The sequence below is a fragment of the Eschrichtius robustus genome, chromosome 3 (assembly GCF_028021215.1).
Source record: "Eschrichtius robustus isolate mEscRob2 chromosome 3, mEscRob2.pri, whole genome shotgun sequence".
NCBI lineage: Eukaryota > Metazoa > Chordata > Mammalia > Artiodactyla > Eschrichtiidae > Eschrichtius > Eschrichtius robustus.
In genome coordinates this window covers 16,956,278-16,973,993 of record NC_090826.1, presented here as the reverse complement: position 1 = coordinate 16,973,993, position 17,716 = coordinate 16,956,278, and the positions used below count along the sequence as shown (strand labels likewise).

The 17,716-nt window shown below is 56.1% G+C and overlaps 1 protein-coding gene across 5 annotated transcripts in view; it reads left to right on the top strand.

The window, feature by feature from the left end:
• Positions 1 to 9,537: 9,537 nt before the first annotated feature.
• RAP1GAP (RAP1 GTPase activating protein) overlaps positions 9,538 to 17,716 on the top strand; it is a 51,088-nt gene continuing 42,909 nt past the window's right edge. For 3 of the 5 annotated variants that reach the window (XM_068537766.1, XM_068537765.1, XM_068537761.1), the window contains exons 1-2: positions 9,540 to 9,576; positions 11,643 to 11,678. The gene's annotated coding sequence lies outside the window, so the exon portion shown is untranslated. Of the gene's footprint in view, positions 9,577 to 11,642; positions 11,679 to 17,716 lie in introns of all 5 variants that reach the window. The other 2 variants (XM_068537764.1, XM_068537762.1) reach the window with 2 other exon arrangements.

Below are 17,716 nucleotides of genomic sequence, written 5' to 3'. Positions count from 1 at the left end.
TGGCTCCAGTGAGGTGGAGCTGGTGACCGTGCTGTATGACCCTCAGGTGTGTCGTATCTCTGGGGGAATCGTGCTGTTTCTTGCAACTACATGTTCCCCAGCCTCCCTTGAGAATCTGGGGCTGCTGCAATTTGTAGGGGACAGTGGGTGAAAACAGACTCCTGAGCGGCCAGAGAGGCCGTGACCTTCTCAAGGCCACAGGAGCCACATGCCTGCCACAGCCAGGCTGTTGGGGGAGTGGACAGGTGAGGCGTGTGGGTCCAGCCCTCTGCTCTGCTCCTGAGTTCTCCACCCCAAGTCTGCAAGAGAAAGACACCCCCATCCCAGCTCAGAGGATAGCCCTTTCCAAGACCCCATTCCTCTGAGTTGGAACTTTTGGGGGTGGGTGGAGGGTGACCTTGGGAATTTCTCTCTGCTTGCAAGCTCAGGGCCAGAACTGTTGGGGCAGCCCTAATTCCTCCGTTTCAAAAGTGGGACCCCTCATTGACCTGTGAGGGATTGCCAGGACGAGGCCCAGGCTGATGGCAGGCACGCCTCCCACCCTGGTGCCTCGTCCCGACCTTGAGGGTCCAGAGAGAGGCCATGGGGCTGAAGCTCTGGGTAGGTGGGCTCCAGCCTGGCCCCATTTACCACCTGCCTCCACCTGAGATGTGGGAGCTTTTCCAGGTGCATAGGCGTGCCCTTACGGTCCCTCTCCCAGGGCTTCAAGCCTCCGGAAACAGGACTGCACAGAGCCCCTGGGACAAAGCCCTCACCTGTCCCAGTCACCGGGCAGGGCCCCAGACCGCCCTAGCTGGAGAGGTGTGGCCCTCCGTGGTCCTCTGAGGGGCAGAGAAACCTGGACCTGTCCCCTGCCCTTGCTCCCAGCTGCACCATTGGGGTCTGCCCTGTGTTAGCCAGGGTGGGAGCTGGCTGGCTGGCTTAGCAATGCAGGAGCGTTCCTGGCAGGGGAGAAGCAGAATGGAGGCTGAGTGATGGGGTGCAGGTGGGGGGCATTAATTGAGTACTTACAGTATGCTGGGCCCTGTGCTAAGCACTTTTCATGGATCTGTCTTATTTAATCCTCAGAACAACTGTCATTAGGCCCACTGAGGCTCAGAGAGGGTAAGCAGTCCGCCCAAGGTCACCCAGCTGGTGTGTGGCTGGAGCTGAGATTTGAATTAAGGGCTGTCTGACTCCATTTTTAACCACTTTGGTGTACTGCATGCAGAATGAGATGGGGAGGGGGAGGGGGAGGGGAGGGGCCTAGTTCTGGGCAGGGGTGGGGCTGGGGCTCAAACCCTGGGGCTGCCGCACACCTGCAGGATCTGGCCCTGAACCTCCCAGCTCCCCCTCCCTCCCTTTTCCCTTCCCCATGACCCGTCCGTGGGGCTCAGCACCCCGGGCTGAGTTGGGGGAAGAGGAGAGAATGGGGAGATTTGTTTGCAGAGGTTCCCAGGGACGTGAAATCCCACAGACCCTGGATTCTCCTGGCCCCCTCTGGCTGCATGAACTCCCAGCTCATGAAATCCTCAGCATCAGAGCTGGAGAGGAGCCCATGGAGATCAGCTGGTCCAACCCCCTCATTTTGTAGATAATAATTATGATGATTACACCCGATGGCAGCAGTTCACAAAGGGCTTTCACATCTGGGTTGCCTCCGACGTGCGCCAGAACCCTCAGGGCTGGCAGGACTCGTTTTGCCATTGTTATTCTCCTCACTTTGTGGCCGAGGAAACTGAGGTTCACAGAGGTGAAGGGATGGGCCTTGGGGCACAAGCTGGACTCCAAACCCAGATCTTGCTTCGCCTGAGCCCACTGCACCATCCCATGTCCCCTGAGACTTAGAGCCCACGTGGTGTGACTCCAGGACTGCATCCTGCCTTAGGGACAGTGTGGGGGGTGTCTCTGGGGGGGGGGGCTGCTTCTGAGAGGTCTGTGTGGGCACGAGGCAGGTGTCAGGTGAAGCTCCGGGACTCCCAGTGATGCCTGCCTTCCTCCCCTGTCATGGGAATACACCACCCGCTCCCTGCCGAGAGTGTAGACTGAGGGGCAGAGCTGTTTCCTAGGGGCCTCTCCACCTGCCATGCCCATGGGGCCCAGGCTGCCCCCCAAATCAGACTGAGAAGGCACCTTGGAGAGCCTTCATTTTACAGAGAAGGAAACTGGGTGCCAGAGGGGAAGGGACCTGCCCACAGTCACACTGAGCCAGTGGCAGAGCTGGTCCTAGGACCTGGGTCTCCTGACTCAGTGTATGGCTGTGCTGGCACAAGTCCAGTAACAGTACTAAGGACAGCCCCCACTTATTGGGCCCCTCTCGTGTGCCAGGGCTGAGCACTTTACACTGAATCCTAAGAACAACCCTATAAGGTAAGTACTGTTATTCTCATTACCATCCCCTTTTACAGATGAAGAAACTGAGGCTCTGAGAGGTTATGAAAATGGCCCAAAGTCATAAACCAGGCAGTGACAGACAGAGGCGAGAATTCAAACACAGGTCCACCTGACTCCGAACCCATGCTGATGTCAACCCCTGTATGTATTATGATAGGAATAAAATTTCTTTTGTCCTTCTTTTTGCTCATAGCCAACCTAGGACATCATACATTCATTCACTGACATTTATGGAGCGCCTTCTGTGCTGAGGAGACCAGGGAGCTGATCTGGAGTCAGAGGCCAGGGGTTGAGGGTCAGAGATTAGACAGTGAGGTAGGGCATCTCCAAACACTCCTAGACTCTCTGGCCCCGCCAAGGATGGCTGCCCTCCCCCCTTCTGTCCCCAGCCTGGCCACAGACTGTGTGTTTGCAACCTCTCTCTCTGCCCTTCCTCTTGCCCACGGTGTCTGTTGTAGCCTGATTTACCCTTGTGAGAAACGTGGGCATGACTCAGCAGGGGCTTCTGGATTTTGTACACCACAAGGAAGACTGTGCGGACAATAGCAGTAGCAGCCGCCACCATGCAAGCTCTTCGTGGGCACAAGGCACCGTGCTAAGTCCTCTCTCTGTGTGCATCACCTTGTTCGATGCTCACCATCACCTTGTGAGCCAAGAGCTGGTATACCTCCCATTTTCCAGACGTGGGAACTGAGGCTTAGAGCCCCACAGCTCAGGACTGGGCTGGAGCCCAGCTCTGCCCAGCTCTGAGGCCTGTGCCCTTACCCCTGACTCACACTGCCCTGCTCTGTGTCCAGGCTCTGTGCCCAGGCTGCGTGTTTGTGCATTTAGAAGCCTGGTTCCTGGAAGGCAGGCTTCAGCCAAGCAGCAAATATTTGTTGAGCACCTACTGTGTGCCTTGGGGAAGTGCTTTGTGAGACTAAAGCTTGTGAGGATGGGGAGATGGGGGTGTTTCTGTGAGGGATGTGGGTCCCCATGCAACCACCCCACCCAAGTCTTGAGGCAGAGGAGGCTCTCAGGCTTCCAGGGGTGTCAGGGCAGGGCAGCGTGTGCTGTTTGAAGGGCTTTCTTTTTGCAGGAGTGTCCCTGAGAGTGACTCAGAGCTGAGTTACCTTAGGGGGCCTTCCCTGGCCCTTGGGCAAGCCACTTAAGTCTCTCAAAAGGCCTCTGTTTCCTGGTCTGTGAACGGGGATGATAATAGCACGTAGTTTACAGGGTGGTCATGAGCACTGAACCAACGAGAGTGCTTGGTACAGGGCCTCGGGGACTCGTAGCTGCTCTTACTGAGCTGGGGTGCGTGTATGATGGAGGATGAGGTCTTGAGGGGGCGGAAGGAGAGCTGGATCTGCTCTATTTGCAGGCCTCAGTTTCTCCATCCATCACGGCTGACACACAACTCTTGTGTAATCTGCCTCAGGGGGCTGTTGTGGAGATCAGAGAGGTCCCAGGGCACTTAGGTGCGCCTCCATGATCTGCACACCGAGGGATCGGTTCCCGGGGGAGAGGGGACGGCGGGAACACGGTGGGCGGTGGCACAGGTGCCACCACTGTGGCGCGCAGGTGTGTCATTGTGGGCCGGAGAGGCGCGGCAGTTCGCTCCGGGGATTAGGGAAAAGGCACGTTCGGGAGGCCGCCTTCGCTCAGGGTGGGGGAGTGAGGAGTGCGGGGGGCGGGGGTAACCAGAGCGCGGCCGGGAATGCAGGGCGCTTCCTAGGGGCGCCCTCGGGTCCCAGCCCTCCCCAGAAGAGACGCCCGGGGCGCTGTCCCTGGTCCTGGAGCCCTCCCGGCCCTAGCCCTGCAGTTCCCGTGGTGACCAGTTGAGGGCGCCCGGGACCGCGGCGGACTCCTCAGGCCCATTTCAGAACACATTTTTAAAGAGCGTTCTTTATTCTCATGTAATGGTATTCCCGGATAATAAGCCTACCCACACACACAATTTAAAAAACCAAACGACACACTGCCCTAAGAGAAGTAAAAGCCCTCACTTCCACAGATAAAGTCTGGCATGATCACCCCACAGGACCTAATGAAGTAACCAATGCTTGCCCCTGTTTGTATATTAAAAAAAATTTAGATTTAAGGATAGAAAAATCTTATCGTGGTACCTGACTTCTAGTTCAGAATGGCTCCAGTAGTTACATCTTTTGAAGACTCAGTTTGTATAAAGCCACACTAAAAAATACTCATATGTAAACCAGAGTTAAGTTGTAGGATGGGATAAACGGGCCTTTCCCCCACGTGAATATCTGGGGGGATATTTGATGCACAGCAGGTCTCCTTGGGTGGGATTCTCCCCCTGGCATAGCTTTCCTGGCCTCCACCCACTGAGTGACAGCGGTGACCCCCAGTAACTGCGGAGGACCAAAACCACCCACGCGTAATTCCCTAATGCCCTTCAGGGGGCAGAGCCATCCCCATTGAGAACCATTGCCAAGGTGGGGGACTTGGCTGGGTGAAGAGGGGTTCACAGCATCCCTGACTGGCTGAGTGGGAGCATGGCACCTTAAGGAACTGTCGGGGCATCCCATCCCCCATCTTACAGATGGACCAGTAGAGGCCCAAAGCAGGAAGAGATTGTGCTAGGAAACACAATGAGTGACCAGCTGAGCCGGGAGCCGCAACCCAGATCTCCTGCCCCCGGTACAGGGCTCAGTCCACCCAGCTGCCCTGGGTGGAGCTCTGGGTGTAACTAGTCTCCCTTCTAGTTCAACTTACCTGCTTCTGAAAATGGGCAGGGAGTGCCATGCCATTAGCAGGGGGGCTGGCTGGATTCCAGCATATAATGTGTGAGAGGGTCTTGGCTTCCCCTCTCCTTGGGGATGTAGCAGTTGCACACCACTGGACCCCTACCTTTATTTCTTCCCAATAGTTGGCTGAGCGCTGTGTGTGTGTGTGATGTGTGTGTGCACGTGTGTCTATGTGTATATTTTGTGTGAACATAATGTGATCTGTGTGGGCCTGTGATTTCTGTGTATGAATCTGTTGTCATTGGTGAGTATTCACATGTGTGTACAAACCCAGCCACAGTCAGTAGGTGAGCACTCACAGATTTGGGACCTGTGGGTGTGAGTTTGATGTGACCTTTGCATGCGTGTGTGCATGTGGATTTGTAAGGGTGGGGCTGGTGTTCATGTGAGCATGTCTGCATGCATTTGACCTTGATATGATCGCTGTAGGCATTAGATGTCTCTGCGCACAGTACAAGGACAAGTGCACATGTGACCTGGTGAAGTTTCTGCGCAGGTGCGCACACAGGTCCACTACAGACGGTCTTGTTCATCCTCTACCCCTAGTTCCTGAAGAGTGTCAGACACACAGTAGGTTTCTGAATAGGCAGAGGTCTCAGGAACTCGTTGGATGGGATGGCAGTCTCAGAGTCAGGATGGCTGGTTCATTAACTTCACTGGGCAGCCACTTGGGGAGAGGGTGTGAGCCAAGCCACACCCACTCCTCCCTCCTTCCCCAGGGCCTGGGGACCCTCCAGGAGGCTCCTTTTCCAGGAGCTCAGGGTTTGCGGCATCTTGGGATTGGGTGGGTGTGGCTTGGCTAGAAAGGCCATGAGCTAAGGACAGTGATGCTTCGAACCTATGAAATTCTCATTTTTCCATGATTCAGTCTCTAACCCAGCAAAGTAAAAGTGGGTGTTTTAACAGATGAGCAAGCTGAGGCCCAGAGAGGAAAACTGGTTAACACAGGAGGCTGCCTGGCCAGGCAGGAAGCCCGGGATTGCCCTGCCTCCTGCCCAGGATGCCCCCAGCAGATATCATGGTTGGGAATGACAGGGGGGAGGGAGAACAGGGGAGGTTGCTGGGGACCGTAGCAAGAATTGACCCCACCAGCCCCATCTGGAGCCCAGGCCTGAGATCTTCCCAGGAGCCTGCCCCTCCCTGTGCCCTTACATTTCCGTGCTGAGGGTTGGGAAGTGGGAGCTGGAGGCAGCTGGGTGGAACTCGCAGAGTTCAACCCAGGGTGAACTTGGAAAGGGAGCTCTGCAACCCTCCACCCCTACACCCTTCCCTCCTCCTTCACACAGTCTGGCACCTGTTTGAACTCAGGTGCAAATCTAGGAGGCCCAGAAGGGAGGCTTCCTCCTAGAGGGAGGGCCTGGACCCTGGAGGACAGCCTGGCTCTGGTTTCTAGGGGAGAGGCTGCAGGGAAAGGAAGAAGGGAGCTCTGTCTCATCCCAAAGACGGCAGTGGCTTCGCAGTGCCAGTCGGCAAGCACCGGTTCTGTGCTGCCTGGAGAGTATTGAGCTCCCTGTCACTGTGGCCAGTGGAGGCTGGACGTCTGGGGACTGTTAAACACGATACAGTGAGGAAATGTCAGAGCCTGGCCTGGCACCTCCGCCCTTGCTGCCCCACCTCTGTGTGTGTCTGTGTGTCTGTCTTGGAGGTTGTTTCATGTGCCCACACATAGAGCTGCCCCCTTCTTTCCAACAGCTGCATATACTGCATGGTGCACATGGACTTTGATCTATTTATCTGGACGGCTGTTAGTTTGTTTTGGAACTCTTACTAATAAATCTTTGCTAACTCAAAAAAAAAAAAATGGTGATTTCATGTAGTTCGGCCTAATACAAATGATGCTGCAGCAAGTGTTTTATTTAACAAACTCATGCGATTCAAATACTATTCTCAATGCTTTGTAAGTATTAAATTAGTTAATCCTTGGCAAAACCCTTTGAAGTAGGTACTTTTATATTCATCATCAACCCTATTTTGCAGATGAAGAAACTGAGGCACAGAAAGATTAAGTGACTTGCCTAAGGTCACACAGCCGACAAGTGGGAGAGCTGGGATTTGAACCCTGAGAGGGGTCTCTTGTCCTTGGCCATTCATCTTGAGACTCACCTGTGGTGACGTAGAGGGTAAATTCTCAGAAGTGGTTTTGCAGGTTCAGAAGGTGCATTTAAATTCTGCTATTGCTGGCGGGACCGGGAGCTGGCCTGGGAGTGTCCTGTGCGTCGCTGGCTGAGGGACTGTGACACCCACCCCCACCCCACCCCCAGCTCTTGCCAATGAGGCAGCTGCAGCTGGTCAGAGCCCAAGAGTCCGGAGCCCACACTGGGCTCTTTGTCTTCGGTGGGAACCCTGCAGCCCCCATGGCCCCTCTCAAGGGCCCACTGTCCCAGCACCAGCAGGGCCTCCCGGGGGCCAGGCCCGGCTGGGGAACTTGGCACATCAGAGGCCTCTTGGCCACCCTGCCAAGTGGATATGCAGAGCCCACTCAGGAATCATTCCCACTGAAAAGAGAGTGGCGAGGCCGAGGGAAACGTCCAGGTGGGTGCATCACCCTGGATGGGGCTGGAGTCCTGGGCCCCAGCCCTGACACTGTGCACACCCCTTATGACCCAGGCCCAGCTCCTGGTCCTTCCCTCCACCCCAGCTCTCTGGGCGCCCCTGTTGCTGCTGCCACTTAGGAAGGAAAGACTTCCTCCCTCTTTGGGCCAATCTCAGTGCTCCTAGGGTTTGCCCCTCGGGAGCCCTACCAGACTGCCCTGTGAGGAGTGGGTTTCCCACACTGCCCCAGAATCTGCCGCCCTGCCCGGAGCAGAAGGGGCCCAGCCCTGGCTCCAGAGCACCCTGCCAAGAGAGAGCCAGACCCTCCTCTGAGAACCAAACCAAGGGAGTGGTTCTAGGGCCGAGAAAATCACGCTGGCCCTGCCCAGGCTCTGAACTCCGCAAGGGGCTCTTGAGGGCTCCTCCACCCACCAGAATGTGTGGAGAGGAGAAGGGGTCCAGGCTGGGGCAGAGAGAGGGGCTGGCAGGGGGTGGAAATCCACCAAGATAGGAATATTTGCTGTGAGCCAAGGTCTCAGTTTCTTCACGTCTGAAATTAGGAGACTGCTGTGCCCCCCATCCCCCACCTGGGTGAGGCAAACTGTGGAGCCCAGTACCCAGACCAGCCACTTCCCAGGGGAAGATGGAGCTCACTGAGCCCTGGCTCAGGGCCCAGGCAGAACAGCTCCTGAGAGGCTTCTGAAGAATCCCTGCCACCCTATCGTTGTGCCCTTGGGTGTCCCTTCTCCCTCGTCCCCCCACTGCATCTGTTCCCTGAAGTCCCTTTAAACAGAAAACCCCATAGAAAACCTCAGGTTTCTATGAGGGCCTCCCTGGGTGCAGGGCGTGGGGGCAGAGTGGGTGTTCTGGGAGGGGTGGGTGAGTCCTGGGGGCAGGGGCAGTGTCCCCTGTCTCCTGACACACCTTTACTTGGGGCAGGAGAGACAGCTTCCTGTGGGGTGGAGCACTGGACTGTGAGCTCTGGGTGAGTTGGGTGCAGAGGAGGGGCTCAGGGTGTTTGTTGAGTGAATGTATGAACAGCTCTAGAACTTCGAGCCCCGTTTCCCTCCGAAGGGAAGGTTGCTGAGGAACCCAGGATGGATGATTTTCAAGAAGAGGGTGGGGCATCTCCATTCTCGCCCTCTTCCTCCTCACCTGGGCAAAGAAGGGCTCCTGGGAGTGGGGGATGAGAGTGGGCAATTCCTTCCTTCACTCTTTCAAGAGCAGGGCTTCTGACCCACAGTGCGGGACTCCCCTAGCTGGCACTTATTTAGCATTGACTGTGTCAGGCCTGGGCAGAGCGCTCCACACACATTAACTCACCACGAGGGCCCTGCGGGATTCGTCCTATTTTACAGATGAGAAATTCGAGGTACACAGTGCAGACCATTTTGACCCTGGATTCCAAATTCTGGACCCGGCTCGCTATGAGCTTCCCCTTCGTGATGACAGGGGGACAAATCCGCCGAGAGAACCGGAAAGCTCTAGGGGGGGGATGGAAGAGGGTGTCGCCTCCAGAAGAGGGTCTGCAGCTCGGTACGCCCTGGTCTGGAGGTGGAGGGTTGGCCTCGTCCTAACCTCTCCCCGCCCCCCCGCCGCTACCGCCGAGGCCCCGCCCGGCCCTCCCGCCTCCCCGCCCCGAGGTCCCAGCTCGGAAAGTCCAGCGAATCCCCTGCTCCCGGCCCGAGGGCGGCGCGAACAAGCGGCCCTTTCTGAGCGCGGCTGCCCCCGACAGCTGGACCGCAGCCCGCGGGGGCGCGGACAATCCCGGGGCTTGTGGCCGGGGGCGGGGCGGCCCGGGTTGCCAAGGTGACCCGGGCGCGGGGAGGCGGCTCCGGCTCGGCGCGGGCCGGGCGGGTGGCGCGGGCGGCGGCGGCACCATGAGCGGCCGGAAGCGCAGCTTCACCTTCGGGGCCTACGGAGGGTAGGTGCCGGGCGGGGGCGCTCGTGCGCGCGCGGGGAAGGGCGGGGGGTGGACGCGCGCGCCCGCGGGTGTCTGCCTTGGTTTCTGTAGTTGTGAATTTGTGCTTAGGTGTGAGGTGAGCGTTTGATGTCAGTACGTAACTCGTAGGGTTGGGAAGGCTGCGTGCGTGTGTGTGTGTGTGTGTGTGTGTTCCGATTGGGTGCCCATGTGCACGCGTGGGGACGCGAGTGGCCGCGGGCATTTCTGTGTTTGTGTCTAAGTGTGTGACAGTGTTTATGTGTATGACTGTGTGTGGACCGGCAGGTGGGCCTGTGTGTGTGCACTCCTGGGTGCACGTATAGGTCGTGGGGGTGGGAAAAGGCAGGTCAAGGGGAGGCCCTGCAGGGGCCCTGACTTGGTCCCTGAAGCTGCTGGGCCCCAGCAGTGAGGCTTTGGAGGAAGGGAACCTAGAAGCCATTAGCAGACCTCTGCCCACCTCCACCCCTGGGCACCTCGCTGCCTGGCTCTCAGGACCCCCCTCCTCCCAGGGCTGCTGGCTGCCTGGACCTGGAGACCTGTGGAGGCGGGGGGAGTCAGAGTGGTGTCTGGTCCATCTTGGGGTCACTGTTCCTCCTGACCCCAAGTGCCCACCCCAGAGGAGTGCAGAGGTGGGCTGGGAGGATCCTTGCCTTAGGCAGAGGTTTGGTAAATTGGAAGGAAGACTGGGTAGACAGACTGGCCAGAACCCCTTCCCTGGCTGGCCAAGTAGTTGCATAACCTTCACCAGGCCCTGCCTCCCTGTGGTCAGAGGGACACACGGGGCCACCTTTTGGGTGCAGAGCACTTGGGGCTTACACATGTAACGCTGCAGAATATGTGCTCTTTGAGCTGAGGGGATTGTGTCCAAGGTACGTCCCCTCTCTGGACACCCAACCTCCAAGGGGACCCCGCAGAGGCGCTGGGTGGGGTGGGAGACGAGTGCTGCCCTCCCTGCCTGGGGCCCTGCTAGCCATCAGGTGATGGGCCTGGGTTGAGCCCTAAGCCTCCCGGTCAGCTGACACCGAGAGGCAGCCGGGCAGTGGGGCTGCATTCTGTTGTGTGACCTTGGGCGAGTCCTGGCCTCTCTGGCCTCACTTTCCCCATCTGCAGAGTCCGCATTAGCTGATCCCTGGGAGACCCCAGCCCTGCCTCCCCAGAAGATGTCTCCTTAGCTGGCGGAGTCCGGTTTGGGGCCCCTTTCCCATTCTCCTCTGGCCTCTGACCAGGAGGCAGGAGTTGTTTGTTGTCCCAACAGCTGCTGAGCCCCTCGGCCCCCAGCTGGGCTGGAGGGTGGAGCCCTCCCCTAACCCAAGGTGCCCTCAGAGGGCAATGGGGGGAGCCTCTGGGAGGGGGCACTGCCTATACACTCTCTCTAATGCCGGACCTGGAGGGAGTGGGGGAGACGAGGCCAGGGGGTGGCCCCTGAGCTCCGGGGGCTTGAGGTCTTCCTCTGGCTCTGCTCTGGGTTGGGGGTGGGTTAGGAGAGGAAGCCCCTCATGGGTCTCCTGCTCCCAGATTCCCAGGCGTTTGTCCCCTGGGTGGATGTGAGTGAGCTCCAGCTCCGGGATTGAGGCAGGCCACTGGGGAAGTAGAGGGGGGTGTTCTTCCCGCCCACCTTTACGAACACCCACACCCTTCAGTGCCATCTGGAAACACTCTAAGTTGGCTCCAGCTGCGCCCCTGCATCCTTGCTCTGATCCCAAACTGCCATGGCCACTGTCCCACTCCGCCCGTTCCAGGACGTCCCATGCGGAACCCCACCCCTGCTGCCACCCCAGAGCCTGGTCCTGGGCCCCTGCTCCCCTGTCCCCAATCCTGTCTCTCTTCCTTTCTTCTTCACCCCACAACTTCACATGTCCCTAAACTGACATTAGGGCCCCTGGAGCCTATGGGGGATGGTGACAGTGCATCAGGCACCTTAGAAGCAATACCTCCTCTAGACCCCTCTGCAAGGGCAGGGGTGAGTTAGGATTGACCTGATGTGCTGGGTGAGGCCTGGTAAGAAGGGTCTGCCCCCCTCACCTGCTGTCCCTCTTGCTGTGTTTCAGGGTGGACAAGTCCTTCACCCCTCACCGGAGTGCGTGGTGAGTACTGAGGGGCTCTTGGGAGGGGCTGGGCTGCTTGGCTGAACTTTAGAGACACTCCCAAACCATTACTGCCCCCTGTAATGCCAGACCAGACCCCACCAATCCTCCACCCATCCTCTGCAGGCCTTGGAGTGGGCAGACCCTCTTACCAGCTCTGTCCCATCACCACAGTTCTTTCTAGAGCTCTGCCTTGGAGTCAGGCAAATCAGGTTAAATCTCAGCTCTGCCATTGCCTGTGTGACCTTCAACAATTCACTCACCTCTCTGAACTTCAGTGCTCTCACCTGTGAAATGGGGATTAAAATGCTTATTTAACAGAGCAAAAGTTGTACCAAAAAAAAAAAGCAAAACAGGGCCTGGCATATTGTAGGCCCTCAGTGAAAGGGTTTCCTTCCTTTTCTCTGTTCTTTCCCATCTCATGGTGGCTCCTGGCCACTGACCCCCACACCCTCTACTTCCACTCCATACACAGCCTTCAGAACGCCCTCCTGCAGCCCATTTCCGGTGTCTGAGGCTGCCTCTCTCTGGAGGAGGAAGTGTCTGCAGCTTCCCCAACACTGTGCGCAGTGGGTGGAGGTGCAGCCTCACCTCGGGATTCACACCCCCCAGCCCGATGCCCCAGCAGGCGGGTGCCTCCCGGCTTCCCTGGCACCGGCATCACTTGGGTCCAGCTGGCTGCTCCTGCTGCCACTTTAACTCCAGCAGGAGAGCCCCCAGCTGCTCTGGCTTCTGCTTTCTGCCCCTGCTGAGGGCTTCCTGGGGTCCCCAGGCCCTGCAGTGCCCCCCAGCTGCTGGATGACTCCTATCTGGCACCATTGCCTTACCTGCTGCCAGAACTCCCTAGGAAGCCACACCTGGGGCGGGAGGCAAACGGGGTGCCCAGGCTGAGCTCCAGGGCCTGCCCTTTTATTTTCCTTTGACACTCTCTGTGCCACCTGGAGCCAGTTACTCTCCCTCTCTGGGTTTGGTCTCCTGCTGCTGTGCCTCTACTATGTGCAAAGCCAGTTTGAGTCTCTACCATGTGCAAGGTCATATGCCAAGCCCAGAGCAGGGGTAGGGCGAGGAGAGATACAGATGGAGGTGAGAAAAATGCCTTTTCTTTCAAGGAGTTCAATAATAGTATCCCAACAACTGCCATTTGTCAAGAACCTGCTGTGCACCGGGTACTGTTAGGTGCTTGAATTGCATCATCTCACATAATCTTTACCACATCTCTGAGTCAGGGACTATTAGCCTTAACTACAGATGAGAAGAATGGTGCATGGAGGGGGCAAGTGACTTGCCCAGGTTCACACAGCTAGTCAGTGGCAGAGCTGGGATTTGAATATCGATCTTCCAGGCTCTGTGCAGAACCCAGAGTCTCACTCACTCTGTCCCAGGGCCTCCAGGCCACAGGGCAGATCTGACAGATGCACCTGAGGGAAGACTTGAAGATGGAGGAGGAGTCAGAAAGATGGAGGAGTGACTCAGAAAGCCCACTCTAGGGAGCCTTGAATGAAGAGTCAAGAAACGAGGGTCTAGGACTAATAGTAACTAACCACTGTGTGACTTTGGGCAAGTCCCTTCCCCTCTCTGGGCCTCAGTTGACACACTTACAAAATAAGATTCTGGGATGACCAGGACTTGCCCATCACCCACAATGCCTTGCCCCACGCCCTCCTTGCTGGAGCTGCTGTCCTTGGTGCTAGCCCCTAGGCCCTCTCTTCCCCCATCCCCAAGCCAATTGCTTAGCCCCCAGCCTGTGCCTGGCATCTAGTTAGTGCCCTGTAAGTGGGTGGTCACTTTGACTGTCAGTTATGATTTTCTGGCATTCAAGGCCTGTCTCCACCTCACCTTCCAGGCCGGGACTCACTTCTCCCACGCCCTGCATTTCCGATCAATGGGAATATGGTCACCATGAGCACCACCTCCAGGCTTTTGCTCACGTTGTCGCCTCCCCTTGACCTGCCCTCCCCTCCCATTTCCACAAGCCCTCGCCACACCTGCAGCCCGTCTTTATCACCATTTGTTGAGTGTTTCCTTTCCTGATCCCCACACCTCCTCTTTTTCTCCTTGAATGCCGTTTCTGCTGCTTATCATGCTTGTAGAGCACACAGTAGAGCTTACTCCTAGTGCAGTGGAAAGACCATGGCCTTTGGAGTCTGACAGACATTGATTTGAATCTGCCTCTGTCACATACTAGTGGTGTGACCTTGGGCAGGTCACTTCCCCTCTCTGAGCCCCATTTGGTGCTCAACAGTATTTAATGAATTGGATCTTTCAGCGAGTTGACCTCAGTTGAGTTGAATGTATCCACATAAGACTGTGGCGTGAGGCAGGGTCTGAGGTCCTTGAAAGCAGGGGTTGCTTGAATTACTTTTGACTTAGGCCCACTTTCCAGCATGAGTCCCATAAGAGCTGGGCTGTACTCTTTTCATCTCTCCATCCTCCACACAGTCTTGCCCAGCTACCCAAACCCAGTAAATGCTTAATGAATGTTTGTGGGATTGAATTGAATGTGTCCAGAGAGTGGAAGAGGTGAAACCTTGTCAGGTAGACTGAGAGGAGGTGTGGTTTTCACCTCGTATTTTTAAAAAGGATTAAGAGGTAGGGGCTTGGATCAAGGGAGCAGTGAGGCCTGGTAGAGGCCAGACATGATCGTGGCTGGATTCCCTTACCCGCTGCCCCTCATCAGCAGATTATCTACAGTGGAGGAACACAGAACAAGTGTGCAAATGCCGAGGAATGAGGCCCAGTGGGAGGATTAGGAGCCAGTGGGATAGTGGGTGACTCTGGTTCTGCAGCCCTAATGGACATTTAAGGTGGATTCACATGGTGGGGGGAGGAGGGAGGTGGAACAGTGTCAGGGTGGGGGAATGGCTAGGTGGAGTTGTGCAGGGAAGGCGGGTTCTGGAAATACCCTGGGAAGAGGAGATTCAGCTTTGACCTTAAAGCTGGGACCCTGTGGGGGAGGAGCAGGACCTGGCAAGGATTCAGTGCCAGTGAGTGCTGGGCATTTTACTGTGATGGTCTCATTAAGTCATGATGACAGTCCTGAAAGTTGGCCTTAGTCTCCCCTTTTTAGAGGCCAAAACCAAGACTGAGAACATTGAAGACTCTGGCCCAAAGTCGCACAGCTGGCGAAGGCTGGATTTGAATCCAGCTTTTCCTCCTGCCAGGGAAGGGTCCTTGGCCAGAGACAAGGAAGCCACAGGAATGAGAAAAATCCTGGTTATGGGGTGAGAGAGGAGGAGGAGGAGAGTGAGATAATCCCGGGATACCTCCAAAACAGAGGGCACTGCCCAACCCCCTGTGTCCCACCGGGAGGGCCTATCTGGTCACTGAGATATTTCCCTGTGACAGTAATGGTACCAGTTGCTCCCATATATGAAACATTTCCCAGGTCTCAGGCCCTGGGCTGAGAACTTCATTTAAATTATTTCATTCCATCCTCATACCAGCTTTACAAAGTAGAGACTATTACTATCCGTCTCCCATTTTACAGATGAGGAAACTGAGGCTCAGAGAGGGGACCTGGCTGGCCCAGGGGAACACAGTCAGTGAGTGGTGAACAAGACTGGCAGCAGGGTCAGCCTGAGCCTGTACCTTTAGCCCCAGCTCTCCTGGAGGCTGCCTGTGCCGAGTGGGGGTCTTGGGTGGGCAGCCCCTGTCCTCAGGTGGCTCCTTTCTGTAATCACTGAGCCAGAGGCCCTGGGGGGCGGAGGGAGCCTGTGTGCTGCTGCAGGAAGCACGAGGCTGGCCTCATTAGTGGTTCTGAAATGCCAGGCGGGCACAGCCTGCTGGGCCTCCTCATCTATTATGCATCTGGTGGACAGGACCCCGGTGGGCAGCTGGCAGAGCACAGGACAGGGGAGCTAGCTACCACTTCTTGAGCCCACACCTGCCACCACACCTCTGAGCAGGGATCCCTCAAGGCGAATGCCAGGGCAGCTCCTGCCTCATCCCCCTGGCCCAGCCTGGGTGAGGGGGTTCCACGGGGGACAGGAGCATGGATGCTGGTCCCCAGCTCATTAGTCTGCCTGTCTCAGCAGCTACTTCTGAGAGAGGCTGGGACCTTGATTGAGCTGAGAGTCATTTGGGACTAGGGTGGGCAGAGGCAGGCTGATATAGAGTCTTAGGAGCACAGGCTCCTGGCTGCACAGCACCTCAGAGTGATGGTAGTCTTGGTCATTTTTTCATCATTCATTCAGCCATAAGGAGCTACTGAACACCTACTGTAAGCCAGACACAGTTCTAGGGACTGCAGATTCAGCAGAAAATGAGACAGGCCCAGTCCCTATCTTCAGATTGATTTGACCAGTTCTTCACCTCTTTGAACCTCAATTTCCTCATGTGTAAAATAGGGAGTAGGGGAGACAGTCTATAAATAGACGCCCCCCCCAAAAAACCAAAAAAACAAACTATGATGGTTGTGCTGAATTTTAAAGCAAGAGTACATGCTAACAAGAGCTGATCCTTACTTGGAGCTTAGCCAGCATGCTGGGCTGTGTTCCAAAGCCCTTTCCATATATTGATGGATTTAATCCTTACAACCCCATGAGGCAGGTACTGTCATTACTCCTGGTTTAGGGCTGAGGAAACTGAGGCATAGAGAGGCCAAGTAACTTATTCAAGGTCTCTTGGCCAGGCTGAGATTTGAACACAAGCAGGTGGGCTCCAGTTTGTACATCACCCTGTACTGTGAAGCTGTGGGGTGATGGATGGAGTCATGGAAGGCTTTTCCGAGGAGGCGGGATTTGAACCAAAATCTGAAGAATGAGAAGAGCCACTTGAGAAAGCAGCAGATGCAAAGGCCCTGAGGCAGGAGTGAGTTTGGTGTGTCCTCAGAACAGGAAGGAGGCTGGTGTGGCTGAAGAGATGTGGGAGAGTGAAGCCAGGGGTGGATTTAGAAAGGGGGAAGGGGCCAGACTGAGAGTCTCACAGGCAGAGTAGGAGTTTGGCTACAACATCAGTGACTGACATGCAGAACTGCTGAGTCTCAGACTCTTGGCTTTGTGAAATCTTAGAATCAGAGAATTTGGGCCTCCTAGAATCTTTGGAGATGGAAGAAATGTTTGAGGCACCCTCCTATGGCCTCCCACTAAGCAAGGAACCCTCCCTTGGTTCACAACCCCTTTGAATATTGGAAGAAGACTTTGGGGGCCCTCTGAGGAAATCGTACCTTTATTTTCAGTAGCTTTATAGACCTCTTTGAAGCTCATCATCCCTGGTTGAGACCATCATGACCTCTTGGCAGCTCCTTGACTAGCCTTTGTTGCTCACTCCTAGTGATAGAAAGCTCATTACCCTTGAAGTATCCCATTCCATTCCTGAGCAACTCAGATGGATTTCAAAATTCTTCCTTACTTCAAACCAGCTGCCTGAGCCTAGATGCACCCTCTGGGTGTCCCATCCCTGACAGTGGCCCTTTAATGAGACAAGGGTGGGGATTTTGTATTCCCAGGTCCACTCTTTCTTGTCTAAACAGTCACTCATCCTAGCCCACCCTCCTTTACATCCTGTATTTAGCTCAGCTTGTGCAGGCCTTGAAACCCCCTTAGTTGTCCCTCTCTGCCTTCCTATGGGGCCAGACAATGCCCACTCCTGGGGAAGGCCACTTCTTGGGCAGGGGGGATGCCTAGGAGAGACTCCAGACCAGAGAGACCCCCTCTTCCAGGACAGAGCCCGCCCTAACTTAAGGAGATAAGAGAAAGTCTCCTTCAGATGGGTTTTGGTCCTGGGTCTGCCACTGTGTTTCTGTGTGACCTTGGGAAGTGAATCCCCATCTTTGGGCAGTTTCCCCATGCCCACCTTCGGCACAATCAAGAGGCAGAGATGGGAGACTTCCTTGGCAGTCCAGTGGTTAAGACTCCGAGCTTCCACTTCAGGGAGCATGGGTTCGATCCCTGGTCAGGGCACTAAGATCCCGCATGCTGTGAGGTGTGGTCAAAAAAAAAAAAAAAAAGGAGGCAGAGATGGTCCTGGAGGGCACTTGCAGCTCTAAGCTTCCCAGTCTGGTTGGCCCTGCTTGCCTCTACATCCCAGCAATGCTCAGG